General features: G+C 44.3%; 1 protein-coding gene across 4 annotated transcripts in view; it reads right to left on the minus strand.

Moving 5' to 3' along the window:
* Window positions 1-21,099, minus strand: part of shank2b (SH3 and multiple ankyrin repeat domains 2b) — a 252,715-nt gene that overhangs the window by 150,960 nt on the left and 80,656 nt on the right. The window lies entirely within an intron of this gene.

Here is a 21,099-nt window from a genome sequence, read left to right on the forward strand (position 1 = left end):
GAACTATGACGTTAAAACAAGGAAACAAACTGTGACAGATCTTGACAGTTATCTGTAGACCACTTTCCATCCTGCGTCATCAAAAGTCGCACGTTTGCGGTGCTCGCTGTTGTTGCCAATTGGTTTATCTTAGCTTCTGCCTTGAAATGTTGAGTAAGTAATCAGGAATTGTGAAATAATGCTACTAGTGATAACTTATAACTGGTGGTAGCTAACTCAGTCAGCTGAGTTAGCTGCATACTAGCGCTGTGTAACTTAAACTTTTCCTCCCACTCCGTAATTCCACAAATATGGGCAAGTTGCTTTTCATCTGGTAATGTTGTGTTTTAGGGTAATTTTTCCGATGTTTTCTAGTTAGTTTAGCTTGTATGTACATATTATTAACGTACTACACTGTCCTTTCTGCACCAGCAGTGCACGCGCATCCTTATTACGTCATCATTGTTTACAAACTATTGTAAAGTAATCTTTTCAAGAGGGGGAGTCAAAATAAATGGCAACGTAATTTGGTTGTGTGGCATTTGAACATGGGCGTGTAGACTTTTCATATGCATTGTCGATGATGACTAGATGGATGGGTTGCCTTTAGGTAACTGTGCAAACTTAATAGCTCCACTGCTATTTAATGTCCGCATGACTCATATTTCACAGACAAAAAAAAAATCTATCCAAGCAGCAGGAATGACAATTAGCCAGTCCCGAATCAATCATTTTAACTATTTCAGACTTTCCATCACATCTATTTTTTTTTAAAATCAGTTTACCAATTGAAATATAAATTACTCACGGTTCTGTCTCCATCAGGAAAAGATTATCTCACGTAACAACTGCCACACACTACAGTAGGGAAGAAGGGTAAATACCGTTTTTTCCCATGTATAATGCGCAAAATTTAACTAATTTATTGTCCTAAAATCTGGGGTGCGCATTATACATGGGTACAATTTTATTTATTTATTTATTTTTTAAATTTTTATTTTTTTTATTATTATTTTTTTAATCCGGATATCATACGGAGGCCGCCATTACAGATGCGCTTTCTTCTCTGCTGTTCACTTCAAACACGCTCCATACGAACACAATGCTCTCGTATCAGACGCTTGCTCGATCACCTGCTCGTTTGCTGTCACAATGTACCCTACACAAATCCGAAACATTTCTTCGGTATTGAGTTTGCTAGCGCATGCGCAGTGATACTGACCGGCAGAATAACATCCGGTTGTTCCCAAAGATGATCTTTTTTCTGAAATAATTTTACGTTTACGGACTTAAGTAGGAGTCAAAATTTGGTTGCGTATTATACATGGGTACAGGCTTTTTTCCAGCATCAACATGCCATTTTTAGGGTGCGTATTATACATGGGGGCGCATTATACATGGAAAAAAACGGTAACCAGGTACCGTCTTTTTCCGTGCATAATGCGCAAAATTTAATTAATTTATTGTCCTAAAATCTGGGGTGCGCATTATGCATGGGTACAACAATTTTTGAAGAAAATCTCCCTCGAAATAAAACTTGAAATCACACCTTTCTTCTTGTTTGTTGTCAATCGCGCATCACATTCAGCCATCCTGCCCAACACACTTAGTCAGTAAAATTCATAATTGACGACACATCGTTTGATGCGATGGTGCAATCCTTGATGGTGTGTTATTGTGTGAAGGCGATGGCCTTCACACATATGTTATTCTACTTTATTATTAGTGTGAAGGTGAAGACCTTCACACTATTGTTATTCTACAACATTTTGCGCTAGCTTTCCGCTAACTTTCTTTGGCGCTTAACTAGTTCCACATACTTCAACCGATTCACTCCGTTCCACTTTTCACTTATTCCAAATATTCATGGCATGGGTGCTTACATTTTTTTCGTTCGAAAAATTTTCCGTTTTCGCAAAATTCACAAATTTACGGCGAATTTTGCCCCATTCATTCTTAATGGCAGATTCAACATTTCACATTTACGTTGTTCCAGTTTGAAATTCACATAATTCAACACATTCAAATCACATTGGGGACATTCCCAAACTTGCCAAATTCAAAATGTTCACGTTTTCATCTTTTATTTTGAAATTCACACCCAATTCACCAATATTTCCTTTTTCCCTTCTCATTTCTACATTTTTCAACCCATTCAACCCATTCCAACTTTCAACTGTTCATTATTTTTCTACCTATTCCACAACTTACCAAAAACTTCACATCTTTTATTTTGAAATTCACACCCAATTCCTTTTTCCCTTCTCATTTCTACATTTTTCAACCGATTCAACCCATTCCAACTTTCAACTGTTCATCATTTTTCTACCTATTCCACAACTTACCAAAAACTTCACATCTTTTATTTTGAAATTCAACCAAAATTCTCTAAAATTCCGTTTTTCTACTCTAATTTCTACATTTTTCAACCGATTCAACCCATTCCAACTTTCAACTGTTCATCTTTTGCCTACCTATTCCACAACTTCCCACTTACCAAAAACTTCACATCTTTTATTTTGAAATTCAACCAAAATTCTCTAAAATTCCGTTTTTCTACTCTAATTTCAACATTTTTCAACCGATTCAACCCATTCCAACTTTCAACTGTTCATCATTTTTCTACCTATTCCACAACTTACCAAAAACTTCACATCTTTTATTTTGAAATTCACACCCAATTCTCCAATATTTCCTTTTTTCCTTCTCATTTCTACATTTTTCAACCGATTCAACCCATTCCAACTTTCAACTGTTCATCATTTTTCTACCTATTCCACAACTTCCCAAAAACTTCACATCTTTTATTTTGAAATTCACACCCAATTCCTTTTTCCCTTCTCATTTCTACATTTTTCAACCGATTCAACCCATTCCAACTTTCAACTGTTCATCATTTTTCTACCTATTCCACAACTTCCCACTTACATTCCCCGAAGAAGTTATTCATACATTTCGCCTTCACACGCAATTTCTCCAGAAATTGCACATTCTAGTTGTCAAATATTGTTTGTTTTTTAATCTCCATCGCAGACCGGATATCATATGGAGGCCGCCATTACAGTACTAGTTTAAAAATCGACACCTAGATGGCGCTAGATATTCGAACTCGGCGGCGGAAATTCAGATCCGATGCGCAGAACGGATGCGCAAGACACGTCAGCTATATAAAGAGCGAGAGTTCAGTTCTCTACCTATTAGTTTCAATTCACAGTTTAATTAGCAGTTTCATCAAGATGTTTAAGAGAGCAAGTTATAGTATAGCATTTCAAAAGAAAGTCATTGAAGTGGCAGAAGAATTAGGCAATAGGGCAGCTGCGCGCAAATTTGATGTCAATGAATCAAACATAAGACTCTGGAGGAAGAATACAATCAGCAAATAACAAAATGCGTATTACAGGTAATATTTTATTTCACAACACTTTGCCTTGTTCCTTTCTTCTCTGCTGTTCACTTCAAACACGCTCCATACGAACACAATGCTCTCGTATCAGACGCTTGCTCGATCACCTGCTCGTTTGCTGTCACAATGTACCCTACACAAATCCGAAACATTTCTTCGCTATCGAGTTTGCTAGCGCATGCGCAGTGATACTGACCGGCAGAATAACATCCGGTTGTTCCCAAAGATGATGTTTTTTCTGAAATAATTTTACGTTTACGGACTCAAGTAAGAGTCAAAATTTGGGTGCGTATTATACATGGGTACAGGCTTTTTCCAGCATCGACATGCCATTTTTAGGGTGCGTATTATGCACGGGGGTGCATTATGCACGGAAAAAGACGGTACATGCATTTTTCTCTCTCGTTGCGCTGAGGGAGGGACTTGACTACTATGAGATGGTAGGGGAGGATAAATCTATTTTCAGATAGCATAACAATATTAAACAAAATAATTAAGCCCAATACAAGTCACCACAGAGCAATAGCAAAGTATTTAACCTAAACTGCAAGTATATGAAGACTCCTGCTGCCGTCTTGTTTCATTTGAATGGTTTCAACATTTGCTTAGCTTAATGAGATGCATAGGGCAGGAAAAGTCCATTCTTCATAACATTCAAAACAATGCATAGTTTTTTTGTTCAACATTAAACTCACTTTTTGAATGATGACAAACACATAGTCATTAACACCCCAGCATCTGACGGCAATGGATTTTTTTATTGCAAAAGAAGACGTGTTTGTCTTGGCTTCACATGACTTCCGCAAGTTGCTTTTCTGATGTCATGTTTGCTCTTTGATGATTGGTTTATTCCACTGTCTGTTTGATCAGGTTAACCCCATCTCAGAAATGTGCTTGATGCGACTGTGACCAGACACATTCAGCGTCTGTGTATTTTCAGGCTACTATTTTGATAGGCAGGCGACCGTCCGCTTGGCATAAAAACTTCATTTTGATGCTGATTCAAATCTGGTCTAGCGTTTTTGGGACCGCGATGCGCCACACTTGACGTTGCAGCACATGGAACTGCCGTGCCTCTGATGCACCTAATAATTTGGTAACAGAAAGTAGAATGCACTTGGCGTAAAAAAGGGACGCTCCATTTTTGTGCCAGGCCAAGGCTAGTTTAAAGTGTTTGTGAATTTGGTAGACTGGACGTTCTGGGTCATCCTGTTGCCCATGATCACTCTGGATGAACTGCAGATAACTACAGCTGAGGTGGGAGAGTCTGTCCATAGGACAACAATCAGTCGTGCACTGCACAAATCTGGCCTTTATGGAAGAGTGGCAAGAAGAAAGCCATTTCTCAAAGATATCCATAAAAAGTCTTGTTTAAAGTTTGCCACAAGCCACCTGGGAGACACACCAAACATGTGGAAGAAGGTGCTCTGGTCAGATGAAACCAAAATCGAACTTTTTGGCCACAATGCAAAACGATATGTTTGGCGTAAAAGCAACACAGCTCATCACCCTGAACACACCATCCCCACTGTCAAACATGGTGGTGGCAGCATCATGGTTTGGGCCTGCTTTTCTTCAGCAGGGACAGGGAAGATGGCTAAAATTGATGGGAAGATGGATGGAGCCAAATACAGGACCATTCTGGAAGAAAACCTGTTGGAGTCTGCAAAAGACCTGAGACTGGGACGGAGATTTATCTTCCAACAGGACAATGATCCAAAACATAAAGCCAAATCTACAATGGAATGGTTCACAAATAGACGTATCCAGGTGTTAGAATGGCCAAGTCAAAGTCCAGACCTGAATCCAATCGAGAATCTGTGGAAAGAGCTGAAGACTGCTGTTCACAAACGCTCTCCATCCAACCTCACTGAGCTCGAGCAGTTTTGCAAGGAAGAATGGGCAAGAATTCCAGTCTCTCGATGTGCAAAACTGATAGAGACATACCCCAAGCGACTTGCAGCTGTAATTGCAGCAAAAGGTGGCGCTACAAAGTATTAGCGCAAGGGAGCCGAATAATATTGCACGCCCCACTTTTCAGTTTTTATTTGTTAAAAAAGTTTAAATTATCCAATACATTTTGTTCCACTTCACGATTGTGTCCCACTTGTTGTTGATTCTTGACAAAAAATTTAACTTTTATATCTTTATGTTTGAAGCCTGAAATGTCGCGAAATGTTGAAAGGTTCAAGGGGGCCGAATACTTTCGCAAGGCACTGTGTGTTGGCAAATCAACATGATCACACAGGCATGTTGGTTATCGTCGGTGTCTGGAGTTGCTGAGTAAGCACATTTGAAACGGAAAGGCCTGACCTTCTCTCTTGCGTTGGACAGGACACTGCAGCATGGCACTACCACCACCATGCCTCACTTGATGAAAAGATCCTAGTAGTCAGGTCCGTAAATCTTTTGGAAATCGACACAATTTTGCTCTTTTTGACTGTAAACACCATTGCAATGAATATGAAATGAAACAACCAAGATATGCTTTAACAGGAGCCTTTTAAAGTATTCATTTGGTAGTATTTACATCCGGTCAACGATGTAGGAATTGAAGAAGTGGGAGGCATATATGAAACCTGTTTTAGTTATCACACTGTTTTGATTTGGGGTTAAATACTCTCAACTTCAAGACAAAAGTCTGCAGATAACGCATCTTATTTTTTCATTTAAAAAAAATGGTTTTAGTTTTTTTCAGTTTATTTTAGTTTAATTTTGTCTCCTTTGTTGTTCCTTTTGATGTCACTTAAACACATGTTCGAAATAAAGAATTAATTAATTTATTCATTCATTGTGGTGGTGTTTATAGACAAAAAGATAACAATTGTGCAAATGTCGCAATCTGGCTAAACATTTGGGTATGTATGGTGTTCAGATATTGATTGGTAATACCAGATAGAAGAGCAGAAGATGGAGGAAATGTATGTGAACAAGCAATGGATTGGTGAGCAGCCTCTGTGTGAAACAAATCCTTGGTGTTGCTAAGCAACTCTGAGGGGGGTGGCTTCATAAAATGTATCATTTAAGCAACACACGCGCACCAGCATATATGACGAAACACACATTCTAATGACTTGTGTGCACTGGGATGGACTTGCTGCTTTGTTGTGCTTTCATGCCCCTCCTGACTTCATGTTGTCCTGGGTAATGATGGCTTCGCTTGTAACAGTTTCCAATATGCTGTCCATCTTGGCTCAATGCCGCCATATAGTACAACGGTGACAACAAATGCAAGAATTGACCCCACCTGGATGGCTACATGCAAAGCATATATTATCATAAATGTTGGTGCTAAAGCTGTTCTGATGTCCAAATTAAATTGATTTAAAAAAGATTAAAGATTAAAGATTAAAGTCCCAATGATCGTCACACACACACCTGGGTGTGGTGAAATTTGTCCTCTGCATTTAACCCATCCCCGTGTGATTTTAATCCATCCCCTGGGGGAGAGGGGAGCAGTGAGCAGCAGCGGTGCCGCGCTCGGGAATCAGTTGGTGATCTAACCCCCCAATTCCAACCCTTAATGCTGAGTGCCAAGTAGGGAGGCAATGGGTCCCACTTTTATAGTCTTTGGTATGACCCGGCCGGGGTTTGAACCCACAACCTTCCAATCTCAGGGCGGACACTCTACCACTAGGCCACTGAGCTTAGCCCATTATGCTGCCTGAAAAAAAAACAGGTTGGCATCAGAGTAAATAAAATGTGGTTATCTCACCAACAAGATTTTGACGATTTTATCCTCTGCCAGATGCAGCCAAAAATAACTGGGACCAGAGAGAAAAGGGAGGAACATTAGAATAAATGAATAGATTACAGTGTAGTCATCATTTATTAATATGCATGGCCAAACATATCATTATTCAGAAAGACTTGACTGTTGTGCCCCCCCACCCCGTTATATTTTTATGTAGATATAAGATACAGCATTTTGCAGCAATCCAAAACAATCAATCTTCCAGGGACTAAATCAAAGCAATGAAGGACAGTGGGACAATAACTTTGAGCTACTTGAACAATTAACCAAAAACCACTCAAGCACCGAAATTGTCACGCGCAGGTGCCGCTGGCCACTCGACCACGCCCCCTTGCCACCTGGCACGGGCTCATTGAGAGCGTAATATCAGGGCAGCCAGCGCAACACACTCCGTCAGCTTGTCTTGTGATGGCTGTGTGCGCACTGGTCCAAGTAAGCTTGACTCCCCAATTCATTCTGATTCGGTTCCTGACCTGTTAGTCTTGTTCGACCAGCTCCCCAGTCAGCCGCTATCCTCCTCAGAGCAGTGCTGTCTGCGATCAGCCCTCGCCAGTGAGAAGTCCCGCTGGTCACTCCGGTCCCTGGCCCGCCATCCACGCCTGACGAACCCGGCTTCGCCCGTACACCGCTCCAGCCCTCCACCGATCCCTTTCCCCTTGACAATAAACTCTGTGTCGTCATCGCACTTGGCTGTACTGTCCGTCCGTTACAGTGCAAGCTGACCAGCACCATGCAGCCAGCGAGCGACCCGTACGCATTGTCCTGACTGGAGCAGGCAGAGACCGCTGTTAGCAGCCTGTCGGCCGATCTACAGACCCTCATTGAGGTGGGCCAACAACAGCAACAACAGCTGCAGCAGCAGCAGACCGAGCTGCAACAGCGGGAGATGACCAGGTACTCGGCACCCTCCAAGAGCTGGCAACCCAGTATCCAACTCGTCATCCGTCTCCGGCCACACCCACGCCCGGTTCCACACACACGGCCCGCCCGGCTCCAGAGGCCAGGAGACTCGTGGACGTCCCGGAGCCCCGTCTTGGCAAAATTGAGAAGTTCAGCGGCGATCCCAAGTATGTCCAGGCTTTTGTAACCAACTGCCGCATCATGTTCGGTCTCCAGCCGGTCACCTTTGCGTCCGAACCAGCCAAGGTGGGGTTCGTTTTGAGCCACCTCAAACGCGAGGCGCGATTGTGGGGATTGGCCGAGTACGAGAGGGGGGCTCCGGCATGTGACAGTTTCGACGACTTCGCGGAGGAACTAGTTCGCCTGTTTGACCTGGGCTCCGCCGCTGAAGACGCAGCCGAGGAGTTGGCGACGTTGCGCCATGGGAGCCGCTCGGTAGCCGAATACGCCCTCAAGTTCCAGACGTTGGCCGGAAGTAGCCGTTGGAACACCCTGGTAAGCACCTTCCTCTACGGGCTCGCCGAGCACATGAAAGATGGGATGGTGGCGTACGATCGCCCCAGGACCCTGGATGGACCTGGCAGCCAGAGTAGATCGCCGGATCCGAATACAGCGGCGCGAACGTGAACAGAGATTGGAGTGCGCACTACATCGGCACTTCCCCTCCTCAGGGCAGGAGCCACCAACCGCACCGCCGACCGAGCCGATGGAGCTGGGAAGGGCTCGTCTTCCCGCGGAGGAACGCCTTAGACGCTTCATGCAGGGCTTATGCCTGTATTGTGGGATGGAGGGTAATCGAGCTGCCAGATGTCCGTTAAAAGGGCAGGGCTCACGCGGCGTCGGGGGAGCCACGTGAGCTCGACCGGCACCCATTCTCCCAGTACCAACATGTTCACGTTGCGGGCTCGCATTCGGTTTGCTGCGGGTGACCGAGACGTGACTGCCTTGGTGGGGGCAATATGATGGACCTAGGGCTGGCCCATCGATGGGGAGTTAAACTCCTGCCCCTGAGCCACTGCCATTGATGGTCGGCTGATCGGCAAGATAACGTCCATCACGGAGCCGGTCGAGTTACCGTAAATTCCGGACTATAAGCCGCGACTTCTTTCCAACATTTTGAACCCTGCGGCTTATAGTCAGGTGCGGCTTATATAAGGATTTTTTTCGTGATTTTTGTGATGACTTGATCACTTTTATACACTGCGGTATCTTGAAGAAAAAAACAACAAAAATACTATTTTGAAACACTACTATGGCTGCTGCTTATTCTGGCTGTGTTGCTTGTGACTATTGTGAGCTTTAGTAGGAATGCACGCTAGGTGACCTGCGTCAAAGGGCTCTAAACCCTTTCTCTTACTCTGCCATGTGACTCAGAGATTACACAAAGCAGTGGCGCTGTTTGGACCATCTGCATTGTATTAAAACCCAATCAATCAGCATTTAAATTCAATTCTTCTGACATTTTGCTCACCAAAACCAAGTTGTAATGAACGTGAACTTTTAATGCATTTTATTCAGAAGGTTACTTTGAACCCCGAGGCTTAAATGGCGGCGCGGCGTATTTATGGATTTTTACGGCCTCCAGGGGGTGCTCTAGCAGGAAGCAAGAGCGAGACAGACGAAGAAGAGATAATGCGCCAAAGAAGATGTGCTAGTTTGTGTTTTGAGAGGCGAATAGTGGCGTATAATTCACACAAAGAAGAGACAGAACGAGATCAAGACGGACATTACTGAAAGGAAGCTTTTATACACAAACCGTCATTATGGGGGACAAAAGAAGTGCATATGAAGCCGCTTTTAAGCTAAAGGCAGTCGATGTTGATGACATTGTGTTGCATCACACTTTTCTTTATTTCGTGGTCCCGTCTACTCTGGAGCTATACGTGTCGCTCGCTAGTTTAATGTAATTTAGCGCTTCGTGCATGAATAAAATTAGCATGAACAGACCCTCATCACACTCGAAGAAATGCATAAAAGCGACGACGAAAGAGAGACTGAGAAGGTGTGAGGCGAAGGATATCTAACGCTATTCCAATCGGACGCTGAGGAGGAAGACTTCGATGGTTTCAGTGCACAGGAGGAAGATGAAGACGATGAAGCTCTTTTTTTACTTTTACTGGTATGTTTTTTAACGAGCCCTGTTGGTGCTGTACTACCGTGTTGCTGCTGTGTTACCGCCGCGTCTCAGTGACTTTTACCGGGTATGTTTTTTTTAATCCAGCCCTATTAGTCTTGTGTTACTTCCGTGTTGCTGCGGTATTACTGCCGCGTCACGGGCAGTGTTTGGAAAGAAATGTTAAGGTATGTTATTAAAACTTTAAAAAAGCTTTCTGTGTCCAGTCTTTCTTTGTTAATAACTCGCGTGCACACTTCCGTGTTGCTGCGGTACTACTGCTGCGTCACAGGCAATGTTTAGAAAGACATGTTAAAGTATGTTATTAAAACTTTAAAAAGGCTTTCTGTGAACGGTCTTTCTTTGTAAAAAACGCGTGTGCACGTGCGGCTTATAGTCCGGTGCGGCTTATATAAGAAAAAAACTAAAATATCCCCCAATTTTAGCTGGTGCGGCTTATAGTCCGGTGCGGCTTACAGTCCGGAATTTACGGTACTCATTTCCAGTAACCATCACGAAACTATTCAGTTTTTTCTTCTGCCACTCCCAGGGCAGCGGCTCCTTCTGGGGCACCCCTGGCTGCGCTAGCACAACCCTGTGCTGGACTGGGAGGTGGGAATTGTGCGGCAGTGGAGCGATCGCTGCCACCATCAGTGCCTGAAGGCGGCCATCAGCGCGCCTGGAGTGTCCTCACCCAGTCCCAGGCCAGACCTTTCCAAGGTTCCGGCCCTCTACCATGAACTTGGAGATGTCCTTTGCAAAACCAAGGCAACTGCGCTTCCTCCTGACCGCTCTTACGATTGTGCAATCGACTTGTTAGCTGGCACCTCTCCTCCCAAGGGCTGCGTATACTCACTGTCCGCTCCGGAGCGCAAGGCCATGGACGAGTACATCCGGGACTCTCTGGCGGCAAGGATCATCCGGCCCTCCTCCTCGCCTGCAGGAGCGGGATTTTTCTTCGTGGATAAGAAGGATGGCACGCTTCGCCGTTGCATAGACTACCGGGGACTCAATGACGTCACAATTAAAAACCGCTATCCACTGCCCCTCCTTTCGTCCACCTTTGAGAGCCTCCAGGGCGCCACCATCTTCACTAAATTAAATCTCCGTAATGCAAACCACCTGGTGCGCATCCGGGAAGGAGACGAGTGGAAGACAGCATTCAACACCCCGAGCGGGCACTACGAGTATTTGGTGGTCCCGTTCGGACTCACCAATGCCCCGGCCGTCTTCCAGGCCCTCATCAATGATGTACTGAGAGACATGCTAAATCAGTTTGTATTTGTGTACCTAGACGACATCATAATTTTCTCCCGCCCTCCCACCGAACACATCGTGAGGGCGGTGTTGCGCCGTCTCCTCGAGAACTCCCTGTTCGTGAAAGCGGAGAAATGCGCGTTCCCTCGGTCAAGTTCCTCGGCTACGTGATACGAGCGGGGTCCATCGAGATGGATCCCGAGAAAGTGTGGGCAGTCATGTCTTGGCCCGTCCCTGAGAACCGCAGAAAGCTGCAACAATTTTTGGGCTTCGCGAACTTTTATCGCCGCTTCATTCGCGGCTACAGTACAGCGGCTGCTCCTCTCACAGCCCTCACCAGCCCCGCCTCTCCATACAAATGGATGGAACAGGCGGAACGATCATTCAACGAGTTAAAGAAGCAGTTTACGTCCGCCCCGAACCTGAGAGACAATTTGTGGTCGAGGTGGACGCCTCAAATGTGGGCGTCGGGGTGGTGCTGTCCCAGCGCAGCAGCCAGGACAATCGTCTCCATCCGTGCGCCTTCTTCTCTCGCCGTTTGTCATCCGCAGAGCACAACTACGACATCGGCAATCGGGAACTCCTCGCAGTCAAGCTGGCTTTGGAGAAGTGGAGACATTGGCTAGAGGGCGGGACCTTACCGTTCATTGTTTGGATGGATCACCATAACCTGGAGTATTTGAGATCAGCCAAGAGACTAAATGCCAGACAGGCTCGGTGGGCCCTGTTCTTTGGCCGTATCAAGTTCTCTGTCTCTTACAGACCGGCGTCCCGAAACGCGAAGGCAGTCGCCCTATCTCGTGTGTTTCCTGGAGGAGAGGAGGAGCATGGCCCGGCTTCCACTATCCTCCCAAGCTCTGTTCGGGTCACGGCTCTCTCATGGGAGATTGAGCGCCAGGTGAGGGCGGCCTCACATGACCAACCTGGTCCCAGCAACTGTCCGGAAGATTGGCTGTTCGTCCCGGAGGATCTGCGGTCACCAGTCCTGCAGTGGGCACACGACTCCCGCCTTGCTTGTCATCCCGGGCCTGCCCGCACAGGTTATGTGGTGGCCCAGTGCTTCTGGTGGCCCACCTGGAGGGTGGACGTTCGCGATTATGTCTGGGCCTGTCCCATTTGTAACCGCAGTAAGACTTCTAATCGTCCCCCAACCGGGCTGCTCCAACCCTTGCCCGTTCCCCGGCGGCCCTGGTCCCACCCGTCAATTGACTTCGTCACGGGGCTTCCGCCCTCGGACGGGAACACGGCGGTACTTACGGTTGTGGACCGCTTCAGTAAGATGGCTCGTTTTATCCCCTTGCCCAAGCTTCCATTGGCAAAACAGACCGCGTCATTCCTGTTGCACAAGATTTTCCGCTATCATGGCATCCCGCGGGACATCGTCTCAGACCACGGTCCGCAATTCGCGGCCGTATTCTGGGAGGAGTTCTGTCGGCTCCTGGGGTGCACGGCGAGCCTTTCTTCGGGGTTTCACCCACAGACTAATGGGCAAGCGGAACAACTCAACCAGGCTCAACTGCATGACCGCCAGTGATTAGCGCGGGTGGGCCAAGCAGCTGCCATGGGTGGAGTACGCCCACAACATTCTTCTCAGCTCGGCCACAGGACTTTCTCCGTTCCACTGCGTCTTCGGATACCAGCCGCCCTTGTTCACTCACCAGGAGCGGAGTGCGGCGTGCCCGTCGGCCCTGGCCTGTGTCCGCCGCTGCCATCGGGTCGGGTCTGGGCTTCTCTTCTGCGCTCAGTTTCAGGCTACATGCGAACAAGCGCCGAACGCCAGCCGGCGGGTGAACGAGTGTGGCTCTCGGCGCGGGATTTGTGAGAAGTGAGAAGTCCCGCCGATCACTCCGGTCCCTGGCCCGCCATCCAGCCATCCACGCCTGACGAACCCGGCTTTGCCCGTACACCGCTCCAGCCCTCCACCAAACCCTTTCCCCTTGATAATAAATTCTGTGTCGTCATCGCACTTGGCTGTACTGTCCGTCCGCTACAGAAATCAAACTAGTGCTTATTAATGAAAAGTGAGGTTTTGGTTTACGTATAGTAGCCCACAAGACAACCAATAAGTGATGAGTCTTATGCAATCTCTGGACATTTTTAGTGATCTGTGGCCATGGTAGCCGAGAGACCAGGGAACAAAAGCACTTGATATGAAACAAACAAACTCTCATTTAATCACCACAAATCTGTTGCTCTCAAATTAATCTCGAATCTCAGAATTAGAAATGACAAATAAGGCATAGTATACTATACATCAGTGGGCAAAGGCAGTTCGTGGTAGAGGTTAATGCTAATCTTGACTGAATGACATGACAATAATTTGAACTAAGCAATTTTTCATTTTAAGCACTTAAGCCACTGCAAGTCACTCACAGTTTAATGTTCATAACCTTTCACGTAAAACTCTGGAAAGTTTGACTGTGTCCCCATCTTTCCAAAGGTGAACTTAGGTCACATTTTATCTAAAGCAATGTGATGAAAAATTGGAAGTGAAGACTTAATCCACGTCAAAATCTTTTGTTTTTTTGCAGCAAAGCTATAAAACCTCACTCATGGATGTGTAAAACCTCTGCTGTCTGCTACCTAAACTATTGTTTGTTTTCAAGTTTTCATTGGTCACACACACATCACATAAACCTGAACCAAGTTATTTGCTAAACAGTGTATAATCTAATTTACTAGAAAGTTTATAGAAGTGTATTTATATGTGTGGTCATTACAGCTCCCTGCTGGATTATCACGCAGTGGCAGAGGATGGTCTATATGCCCATCTGTCCATCATTCTTAGACAGGCTTATAGCTGTATTGAGAGCCACAATACAACAACAATCTTCGACAGACACCCTAATTGTAAATTCGTTCGATTGCTTTTTTTCAACTGAACAAGTGAGCAGCCTATTATGCAGTCCACATTATGCCAAATGTTTCGTGTGTGTTTTTTTTCTCAGTGATTGTTGTTACTTGCTTGACTGCACGGCAAAACCAGGAAGGTTTTAGCCTGAAGATGTGTATTATTGTCTCACACTTTCTTACAATATGCATGTGGATGTGATGACTTGAGGGTGCAATCATAGAAAATGTTTTAGTACTGCTACCCCCTCATTCACCAGTAGCTGTTAGTTTAAGAAAGTTCCAAAAAGTAGCCATTTGGCTTGCAGAAACTTCATACACACAAGAACTTTCCTTATCATGCAAATGCAAAATTATTGAACAAATATTCTTTAACATTATTATTACGGTTGGGCATCGTTTGAAATTGGACGCTTTCGTTTCCAATTTGCGGCCTTTATTTGATTCCGATTTCTAACGATTCATGAATCCGATTCTCAACAAAAAAAGGAGGAGTTATTTTGGGAGAAGTTGTATAAAATTCTCAGTTCTTTAATTCATGATATTTTTACGATGAGGTACTCAGGGTAGTGGTGGGTGGATTGATCAAAATATCAATAATATTGATATCAAGTCAGTATCAATACAAGATACCAAAGTTTCAGTTCCACTCTGTTTTTTTTTTATGCAAAGAGTGGCTTATTTTTTTAACTGAAGGCTTGGGGATAGTTTAATTATTTACACTTTATTTCCAGAAAGAGAAAATTGGGAGATTTTTTTTTTTTTATACAGGATTCTCAACACACATTGCACATTGAAAAATATGGTTTTGTATCCTAAAACTTTTGTAATATTTGTTGTGAACTGATCATTTTGAACAAGTTGATTTTACTAAGCAGCAATAAAATGCAAAAAAACTTGAACGGATAGATTTGAAGGACAAGCAGGGAAAATGTATCCAATCCAAGCACTCAGTGACGGGCGGCAATGTATCGTAGCAGGTCATCAGCCGAGAGAGACATTTTACATTCATATCAGTGTGTGACTAACTTCTTCATGAGCCGCTTGTAAATGTACTGAACTGTGAGGGGTTCTATGAAATGGGCAAAAAACAGTCAGCCTTGGTGTGTTTACCTTTATAGGGGAAACTTCTCCAAGTGAAAGTAGTTTAGTCCTAACAGAGCCTTATGGAGTTGAGTACGGTAGTTGAACCCAGAAATCAAATTTGGGGCCAAATCCAAATGTATTCAAAGTGTAGAAGACTTATTGCCACTCCACACACACGACAATCACTTTCTGATTGGTGGTGTCAGTAGCAGATTAATTGTAAATGATATTAGACAATCAATTTATACTCAGGAAAGCATGTCCCTTTTTAATAATCCATGTTTGATCAAGTGAGAATATAGACAGGAGGATGGATTCCAGATGTGTTGCCAGAATTTTGGCGAGTCGTGCCATGTGTTGTACATTTCGAGTAAGATGTGGGAGATTTTGTGTTTGGTAAAAGTCGGTTGTGTAGTAATAAAGTCTAGGACTTTGAAATGAATTGAAGCATTGGACAATTTCCCAATCTTAATTGGTTGTTTAAGTTCATCTATACAAGGAAGTGGAAGAAATGGTCCAGTTCAAACATATCGGCTTTCATTTCCATAATGTACAGGGTCTGATAAAACCTTTTGAACTTTCTGTCGGTTACTGGGGCACTCAATGAAGTGTACAGATTTTCAACTTTGATGCCAAAAAGTGAAGTATTCTAATAATATGCACTCGGAATTTACTTGCTTTGTCGCCTTGTTCAAAATAATTCCTTGTAGATTTAATGAGGAGGTCCATGCCACAATCAGAAGCACCTTGTCAAATTATCTTTGCCATATTAGGATGCTGAGTCAGCAAAAATGCAGCGGTGGGTAGTAACGTGCTCCATATACGTACTTTCAGGTGATGAAGTTGAGGCCACTCCCTTGAACTGGACAAGCCTGGCTGAGTCACATTTAAAAAAGATACAGAGAAGGCAAATACACGGTATCATGCGAGGGAGGAATCATAGCTGACCTGAATGTTATCATTGAAAAAACAAACAAACAATGGTCATGTACAGAACATACACACTAATCACATCTACGTAAGTAGTAAAGGCAATTGCACTTTCTACTGAGCCCCCTGCGCTGAAACGACACCTCCAAAACTGAGTTGCAGGAAAACCCCAAAATGAAAGAAAAAAAAAGAATCTCAAGTAATACATGCTTATCCTACCGTTACCTGAACGCATGACTCCAAATCTAAAACCATCCACATGCACGTTGTCATCCAGTGGTGTCAAAGATCCTCTTTGAACAGCAATCTTGCCATGAAGAATATGAAAATGTAATTTGAGCAGATACTAAACAAGCAAGGAAATTGCGTCAGTCTCACAGTGACTTTCTGACTAATGTTATTACTTAATATTTGGCTTAGAGTTTCATACAGTATAAATGAACCAATGAACCCACAGTGACTTTCTGACTAATGTTATGACTTAATATTTGGCTTAGAGTTTCATAGGTATAAATGAACCAATTCAGAAAACTCGAGAGGTCTCTTCAACTTTGATCATATGATCAATTTGTTTCACAAGCAGCTAATTAAAATATATGATCATCTGAAACGTAATCAAAGAGTGTAAGCAACGAAAGGTGTATGGGGTCTCTCTCTCAATCTCTCTCTCTCTCTTTCTTTCTTTCTCTCACTCTCTTTCTCTCTCTCTCTCTCTCTCTCTCTCTCTCTCTCTCTCATGCCTCCACAATTACACACACAAGTCGAATTGAGGGGGCACCCACCTCTGCAACAGGTTGAGCCCATAGTGGGCAGTGGAGGATCGAAGAATAAAAATGTCCCATTCCAACATTCAACATGAACAAATCAGTGGAGACAAAGCAAAGATGGCCAAACACAAGAACCCGATGACTGAACTGTAATTACCGTAATTTTCGGACTATAAGTCGCTCCGGAGTGCAAGTCGCATCAGCCATAAAATGACCAAAAAAGTGAAAAAAAACATATATAAGTCGCTCCGGAGTATAACTCGCATTTTGGGGGGCAATTTATTCGACAAAATCCAACACCAAGAACAGTCATGAACGAGCAACAACAGGCTAAACGATAGGTATGCTAACGTGACATAAACACAAACGAAGAGCTGAGAACGGCCCTGACGTAAAATTCAGAGTTATTCAAAAAACTATTACATAAATAACACGTTAATAAAACCATCTGTGTCACTCCAATTCATTAAATCCATCGATCGTCCTTTGTCAACAATGCGTGCGCGCCGCTGACGGCGCTTGCACTTCAAAATATTCCACAGGCCCATATAACGATATAGAAATTAGATATCAAATAACTATTATATAAGCAATAGTATTATCAAACCATCTGTGCATTCTAAATCAGTGGTCCCCAACCTTTTTTGCGCCACGGACCGGTTACATGTCAGAAATATTTTCGCGGACCGGCATTTATATAAATAAATAATACATTTATATAAATAAATAAATAATACATTTATAATAAATATATAAATACGATGAAATAAAATGATACGACTGACATAAAAACTAGTACAAATGACAAAAATAAAACTCACCATTACGTTGAATTAGTGGGAGCACTGAGTTTGTTTCTCAGAAACGAGCCGGTCCCATCTAGACGTAATCGGAGACAATGACACCCGAAGTGATTAAGGTTTGTCTTTTATTGCAGGATGCTTGGTCTCCATGTGTTGAAGCAGTTTTGAATGCTTCATTGCCTGGTTAGTTAGCCTGTCGCCACATATTAGCTTTGCGGGCTCGACTGGGGAAACATGTCACGTGACCGGGACAAGTGTCTTGACCTGAATTAATTGATCGTCAATAATTTTTTTTTTTTTCTGTGCGGCTTGGCGGCCCGGTACCAAGTGACCCACGGACCGGTACCGGTCCGCGGCCCGGTGGTTGGGGACCACTGCTCTAAATCATTAAATCCATCGATCAAATTCCTCGTCCTTTGTCAACAACGCCGCGCGTGCGCCCCGACGTCAGCCTTGTCGTTATTCCACAGATCTACTATATAACTATATTGTAGCGTTAACAAAGTTCAAGTTCAAGGAAAGACGTGGGTTTGGTAAACGGCTCTTTATTTAACAAAACAAACTTCCAGGCGTGTGGCGGCGTGGACTTCCAGCCTGGAAGAGAGCTCCATAGAATAGGACCGGGCGTGCGTAAAAGCCATGACCGAGCCCTATCCACCGTCCCCGGACAGCCACCCGGCCGAGCGCCGGCCCCAGACTTCCATCCACGGAAGTGAAAGCGAGCTCCATAGAATAGCGTGCGTAAAAGCCATAATGGTTTTTCAAACCTTCTGTGTCACTCCAAATCCTTAAATCCTTCAAACTCTTCGTCCGCCGTGTCACTTAGAAACAAAGCCGCTAATGATGCCGGTAGTACGTGGGGTCCTTCGTCATCTTCGTCATCCCGTGATCAATCTTTGTCCTTTATGTAAACAACCGCCGTGCCGCGCTGCTGACGTCACTTGAAATTCAAATTACAGTAATCCCTTGCTACATCGCGGTTCGTTTATCGCGGTTTCACTTTTTTTTTTTTGAGAAAGTTTTTGAGAAAAAAAACATATAAGTCGCTCCTTATTATAAGTCGCCCCCCCACCCAAACTATGAAAAAACCCGCGATTTATAGTCCGAAAATTACGGTATTCAAACATTTGTGTGACTTGAAGAGAGAGGGAGGTTGCATTTTCGTTGTGTTTGAAAGTAATCCTGCACCATGTTCCATTTACTGTGAAACCTGACCAGATCACTGCTGACTGATTCTGCCCACTGATGAATGGTGTCCATGAGCGAGACATTTGCAGGATTACATTCTTAGATTAGATTACATTTTTATCCCTTTCTCTATTCATTCCCCACTCAAATTCATCTTTTTTTCATTCCTCAATTATTTATTTGCTTTTTCATCTTTTTTCCATTTTCTCTGAGGCCCTGTAATCCCCGAGCTCGCTCTGTGCACTACAACTTTGCGAGCACAATCCAAATAAAGATTTATGTAGCCCACTAGAAATATTGGATAAAACTACTGCAGAATATTTGAATAAACCTGGAAAATGTGGCAGACGTCCACAGCTAGCCTTGTTGGAGTAGAAAAAGAACAAGCATTATTCAGCCACATCGTTCAAGGACGCGAACCCCCGGCCCAACGACTGCAGTCAAGGAGAAGCTTCCTCAGCCATGTCCAGCACCTTACAACATCTCAGGAAGAAACAAGACTCCAACTATGGACAGCAAAACTTGAGAATGACCCCCCTCCTATTGACATGGGAGTCCCCCCTTCTGAAGATCTCCCACCCGGCTCAAAAGCACCATGGGTCCAGTGGAAGACACTCAACCGCCTGAGAACCGGAACAGGCAGATCAAAAGCTGCTATGGCCAGATGGGGCTACAAAACCGGCCCAACCCTCTGTGAATGTGGAGAAGAGGACCATACAGCAGCACTGCCTTATCTGCCCTTTACTACCCAACCCCTGCAGCTCAAAAGATATCGCTGAATTCAATGGCAACGCAAAAGACTGTGCAAAGACATGGGAAACTGCCATCTGACTAGCACTTCAAAGACACGAAAAGAAGAGGAAGTAAAACTAAAGTTCCATTGCATTTCAGTTTTACAGAGGTAGGTTAATGCAACTTTAAATTTTTGTTATTCTATTTCTTTGCCTTTTTGGGGGTCTAAATGTGTTTATTAAAATGCAGACAAACAAAGTATAGTTAATTGAATGGTTTGGAAAGACGTTGCTTAGTAGTCCAATAAAGGCTTTGTGAACTTGTGATCACGTTTATAAATAAAATGCTTGTTGTAGAAGATGTTGAATTGGAGCTGAGTTGTATTTTCCATCATCAATTCTTCTCTCAGGCGGATCGGTGAGTCTGCTATGATGCCGACTCTTTACTGGTCCATTGTGGCGAAAAGATAGCTGAGTCAAATGGCAAAGCTCTCAATTTACCAGTCGATCTACGCTCCTACCCTCACCTATGGTCACGAGCTATGGGTCGTGATCGAAAGAACAAGATCCCAGATACAAGCGGCCGAAATGAGTTTCCTCCACAGGGTGTCCGGGCTCTCCCTTAGAGATAGGGTGAGAAGCTCTGTCATCTGGGAGGGACTCGGAGTAGAGCCGCTGCTCCTCCACGTTGAGAGGAGCCAGATGAGGTGGCTCGGGCATCTCATCAGGATGCCTCCTGGTCGCCTCCCCGGGGAGGTGTTTCGGGCATGTCCCGCCGACAGGAGACCCTGTGGACGACCCAATATGCGCTGGAGAGACTATGTCTCTCAGCTGGCCTGGAAACGTCTTGGAATCCCCCGGGATGATCTGGACAAAGTGGCTGGGGAGAGGAAGTCTGGGCGTCCCTCCTAAAGCTGCTGCCCCCGCGACCTGACCCCGGATAAGCGGAAGAAGATGGATGGATGGATGGATGGATGGATGGAATTCTTCTCTCTTGTCTTTTCAACTCTGTCTCATTTGTGCCCACAAACACATTTGGATTAAAATCCGATCTAATACAGTACGCCCCTTACATTGTTTAAAAGCTCCACAATTGCAATGCTGAATAGAGGATCTGTCGCAAGAACTTTTGTTTCTGGCATTTCACAAATTTTTATAATGTTTCCCATTGCCTTTCATTTTGCCTTTGCTGAAATATCTAACAGAGCGGAGAAGGTGTGTAAGTGTTTGCGCACGGCCTGAAAGTTCTTATTCTTCTGATTTCTATCATCCCGTTCCTGAAAAATTCCATCCACTTTCCAAGCGTTTTAAATCTCTTACAAACTCTCATAGGAACAC

Source organism: Syngnathus acus, chromosome 3 (genome assembly GCF_901709675.1).
Source record: "Syngnathus acus chromosome 3, fSynAcu1.2, whole genome shotgun sequence".
NCBI classification, from domain to species: domain Eukaryota; kingdom Metazoa; phylum Chordata; class Actinopteri; order Syngnathiformes; family Syngnathidae; genus Syngnathus; species Syngnathus acus.